The 5,530-nt window shown below is 37.7% G+C and overlaps 1 non-coding gene across 1 annotated transcript; it reads left to right on the forward strand.

Annotated features, from left to right (window-relative positions):
• The first annotated feature begins 4,965 nt into the window (after positions 1-4,965).
• Positions 4,966-5,072, forward strand: LOC128283392 (small nucleolar RNA R71). Its single transcript, XR_008273733.1, has one exon. It is a non-coding gene; the product is annotated as a small nucleolar RNA R71 (small nucleolar RNA).
• Positions 5,073-5,530: the final 458 nt, after the last annotated feature.

Consider the following 5,530-nt stretch of genomic DNA (forward strand, 5'->3'; position numbering starts at 1 on the left):
CAAATATTTATCATACAATTCATTTAATAATAACAAAATCTGTCTTAGGTTTCATTCCCCTTAGGTATTTAGGGGTTTAGTTCATCCTTATGAAAGAAAACATCTCCAAAGCATAAAGATAACAAAACATAAGAAAACCCAAAACTCCTGAAGGAACTTGAAGGGAGATCTCCAGTCTTGATGAAGAATCCGGCTCTTGAGATGGATCAATCGGCTTTCTTTGAGTAATTCCTTGCTTCCTACTCTGCATCCCCTTCCTAAGAAGTGTTTAAATAGGCTTTGGAATGCCTAAGAGCCCTCAAAATTGGCCTTTTTCGAATTGGACTAAACTTGGGTTCGGTAGAGACACGCCCGTGTGACACGCCCGTGTGCGATTACTGAAGGCCGTGGTCAAGGCTGTTAAATGATCCACCCGTGTAATTCGTGCTTCGATCCTACCAAATTGACATGGCCGTGTGACACGCTTGTATGAGGAAGTCCAGGCCGTGTTATATTCCCATGTGGGTCCATTTTCTCTGTTTTCGGCCTGTTTCTCACTCTTTTTACTCTCCTATGCTCTCCTAAGTATAAAACATGAAATTAATGGATTAGGAGCATCGAATTCACCAAATATAAGGAGAAACCATCCATAAATATGTTAGGCATGGGATAAAAATATGTATAAATTACGGTTTATCAAATACCCCGACACTTAAACATTTACTTGTCTTCAAGCAAAACCCTCAACTCACAATGAAAATAACTTCTTCTTAACTTATAATTCCTATTAATAATATCTCAAAAGAATCTATAAGTAATCATACATTGAGAATTTGAATGAAAGAACATCAAAGTTCCAAAACATTCCAAGTTGAGTATTTTATCATGAAAGCATAGGTGTCTCCCCTCATCTAAGTAATTACCTTAGACTCAAAATATCACAGAGTTTCACATTCTCACTAAAGATTCACTCAAATCATTCGAGGTGTTTAAGGACAATACATGAAGCACTCAATAGTCAATAATGAAAAGTCATTACCATAGGCTTGCATGAAAATCAAATCTCTACCACTATATATTGAAATGAACATCAATCAAAAGGTCTTTAAAGGGTTGTAACGTGGCTTTGGTTAGGAGGTGTGGTCACAAGCTGAAAAAAAATGTTAGAATCGAGATTGAATTGAAAAATTACCTAACTAGAAAAAGTAATTAAACATTAATTGAGTACAAGTGAGCTTCTTCTCAGAAGATGGAATTTAGTTACTGCGACTCAACGCTACCGAATTACTACTAATATGTAAGTATGAATTTTTTTTTTTAAAACAAGTCAAACACATAAAAGAAAAAAGTATAGCTAAGCAATTAGTTCAAATCAAATCTCGATAAAAATAGGGATCAAATTAGGGGATTTCAACAATAATAGTTTATGGGTTAATATTGAGGGTAAATCAATTAATGGCTTGTTAGGCTCAAAGGGGTTTACTAAGGGTTAATTATGAAGGTAGGCTTTTGTGGAGTGAGTGGGTTAAACCTAAGTGCCTTTATCATTTTGACATATCAAATCAAATGGTGTGGTCTTGACATGCATAGTCAAGCAAGTTCTAGAATAACAATTCAATACTGACGCACTCAAAGCAACAATAAAAGTGAGCATGAAAGAAATAGTAGGTGCTCTAAAGGCTTAAAATCTCACAAAAATTACGAATTTTTGATGTTTAAACCTATGAATTTCAACTCAAGATAATACCTAAACTTGGGAGAAACAACCTATAAAATTTTAAATTCAAAAGTCAACTTATCATGCTTGATTCTTTAATATCTTAAAATTTAAACAATCAATGCATGAATGTCTAAGTTTTAATTCAAGACATATCAATAAAAATCATAAGTTAATTACAATTCATTCTAATAGTGATATGAGTGAATTACGTGAGAATAAGACATAATTCAGGGATTTCTAATGATGATATAAAAGATCCTCCACGCTTAAGATGTACATTGCCCTCAATGTACAAAGGTAGATATATTGAACAAGATAAATTGATAATCATAAGATAGGGAGAGAAGTGAAACTTCCTGAATGATGAATGAATTCCTTGAACTGGAGTTTTGGAAAATAATCGGCGTGGGAGTGGAGAAGGATAACTGGCGTGAGAGTGGAGAAGGATACTCCGGTGGTGGTAGAGGTTCATTAGTCCATAAGTCTTGCGCCAAAAGAATATTATATTTGGTGGTAGCTATGGTCGTGGTCGAATAGGACATGGCAGTCATGGAGAACCTTTCTCGGTGGAGTTTTTTAGTTCCTATGCGAAATGAGCTTTGGAGCTCTTTATAACTGTGACAATATTAGGAACTATAAGGAAGCATAATTACTCATAATGAAATAGCTGAAATTGAAAATTGTAAAAACTCAAGATAAAATAGTATAAACAGGAAATAAAAAGTAATTTCAAAATATAAAGATAAAGCTAAGATAGATAATAGGTGTTTATAGAGAAATTAGGGCACACGGCTGTGAGGCATGCCCATGTGCCTTCATTTTAGACCGTGTATTTCGTGGTTTTCGAAATTAGGTGCATCGGTTTACTCAGCCATGTTGCACGACTGTGTCAATCTTCGTTCGCTTCTCCCACGCCCATCTATGAAGGCACACGCCCGTGTTAAATTGACAGGTTTGCCCATGGTTTCAAAACACGGGCGTGTCGCACGCCCGTGTTATTTTGGCAATTTCACCCACGGCCATGTCGCACGACCGTGGCAACTTATCGCATCCCGTGTTGGGAAAAAATTTTGCCCTATTTTCACGCAGTCATATCGCACGGTCGTGTTTCATCTCGTGGTATGTGCACGGCCTATGACACGCCCATGTTCCTGGCCGTGTGGTTCTAAAAATCCTGTGTTTAGTGGCTCAGTTAGTTAATTAAATGTTAAAGACAAAAATTGAAAGAAGTTAGCAACGTTAGTGCTTGGGGTGTCTCCCGAGAAGCACTTATTTATAGTCTAAGCTAGACTTACTTCTCTAGTGCGTGATCATGGTGAATCGAGGAGTTTACACTCCTCATCCTGCTATCAATTTTATCAACATATGAAAAAATACTAATTACCGTAAGAGGGGTTTCTTCATTTGGAGTGGTTTACCTCGACTTACCATATGGAAAAATACTAATTACCGTAAGAGGGGTTTCTTTATTTGGTTCAGAAGTGGCGATTCGAGGATCTGTTGCACCGAGTAGTACTTTGTCTCCAACTTTAAGTTGATTTTTGGAAGAATTAAGCTCTTCATAGCGTGGTTTTGGTTTATCGTGTTTTCTCAGTTTATGTTTCTACCATTCATCTAGCTCCTCGTTTTGTAACCTTTCTTCTTCATGGATAGGTTCTTTGTTGTTGCTTGGCTTATGTATGTTATTCGAACCTGTTTTCTGCAAAGAAGGTTGCACTATATGGTTAGTTTTAGCCAAATAATTTTTACAGTCACCTTCGATTTTTGATGTGTTATTCGAATTACGAGCTTGAAGGACGATTGTTTCATCTCCCACACGAAGTGTTAGTTCACCTGTGCCAACGTCAATAATTGTTCTAGCGGTTGCTATAAAGGGCCTTCCTAAAATTAAGGGGACGTTGTCATCCTCCTCTATGTCTAGAACAACGAAATCAACTTGGAATATAAATTTGTTGATTTTAACGAGTGTATCTTCAATAATACCCCTAGGAAATCTGATAGTTTTATCTGCTAATTGAATGCTCATCCTAGTTTGTTTGGGTTTCCCTAGACCTAGTTGCTTAAATAATTTGTAAAGCATAACATTGATACTAGCCCCTATATCAGCCAACGCATTATTAAAATCTAAACTACAATTAAACAAGGAATTGTAAAACTCCCTGGATCTTTTAGTTTGTTAGGAAGCTTATTCTGTAGAATGGCTGAGCAGGCCGCGTTCAGCTCCACATGTGATGCTTCATCTAACTTCTGTTTATTTGCTAAAAGCTCCTTTAAAAACTTGACTGCGTTTGGCATATGCGAAAAGGCTTCAATAAACGGTAAGTTAATATGTAGCTTCTTTAGAAGTTTAAGGAATTTACCAAATTGTTCGTCTGAGCGGTCTTTCCTTGTCACATTGGGGTATGGCACGTCAGGTTTATATTCTGCAATCACCGGCTTTGGCTTATTGTGGCCGACCTCATCCTTACCTATGCTTACCCCCTGTTTTTGGCTTTAGTTCTGCAACTAGCCCTTCCTCATCTTGAATGGCAATCGCGTTGAGTTGCTCCCTTGTGTTAGATTCAGTGTTGCTTGGCAGGCTCCCTTATGGTCGTTTGAAAATCAACTTGGCAAGCTATCCAATCTGAGTTTCGAGCCCCTGGATTGATGCCTGTTGATTTTTGAGTGCTGTCTCAGTATTCTGAAAACGAGTTTCTGACACTGAGATGAATTTTATTAGCATCTCCTTAAGGTTCGATTTTTTCTCTTCTTGGTAAGGTGGTTGCTGGAAGCCTGGAGGTGGTGGTCTCTGATTCCCTTGGCCTCCCTATGAAAAATTAGGGAGGTTCTTCCAACCTGCATTGTAAGTATTGCAATAGGGATTGTTTTGAGATCAGGGATTTTTACCCATGTAATTTAACCGTTCATTCTCCATGTTGTGGCCATAAGGTGGGTATTCTGAACTACTTGATCCACCTCCACTTGCTTCGTATTGCATTACTGGGTGAACCTATGAAGAAATAAGAAAACCATCAATTTTCTTATTCAAGAGTTCTACCTGATTAGAGAGCATGGTGATCATGACGACGTTATAAACACCTACATTTTTCGTTGGCTTTGTCCTCATGACTTGCCACTGATAGTTATTCAGTGACATCTCCTCTATAAATTCATAGGCATCTTCAGGTGTCTTATTATTGATGGTTCTACCAGCAGCTGCGTCAACCATTTGTCGAGTCGAAGGATTCAGGCCATTACGAAAGGTTTGAACCTGTAGCCAAAGTGGTAACCCATGGTGAGGGCATCTTCTCAAGAGGTCCTTGTATCTCTCCCATGCATCGTAGAGTGCTTCGAAATCCATCTACACAAAGGAAGAAATATCATTACGTAATTTAGCTGTTTTAGCCGGCGAAAAATATTTTAATAAAAACTTTTCAGACATTTGTTCCCAAGTAGTGATTGACCCTCGTGGCAACGAGTTCAACCACTGTTTAGTTTTATTTCTCAATGAAAAAGGAAATAAACGAATATGAATGGCATCATCAGAAACGTCATTAATTTTAAATGTATCACATAGTTCTAAAAAGTTTGCTAACTGAGCGTTGGGATCCTCGTCCTGCAAACCATCAAACTGAACAAACTGTTGTATCATTTGAATTGTGTTAGGTTTTAGTTCAAAAGAATTTGCGGCTACAGTTGGTCTAACTATGCTCAATTCAGTTCCTGTTAAAGAAGGCTTAGCATAATCATACATAGTGCGTGGAGCAGGATTCTGATAAACAGCAATCGTAGGAGGTAGCGGATTTTCTTGGTTTTCAGCCATCTCCTCGATTGTGGTTGAAGAATCATCCT

The sequence above is a fragment of the Gossypium arboreum genome, chromosome 10, assembly GCF_025698485.1.
Source record: "Gossypium arboreum isolate Shixiya-1 chromosome 10, ASM2569848v2, whole genome shotgun sequence".
NCBI lineage: Eukaryota > Viridiplantae > Streptophyta > Magnoliopsida > Malvales > Malvaceae > Gossypium > Gossypium arboreum.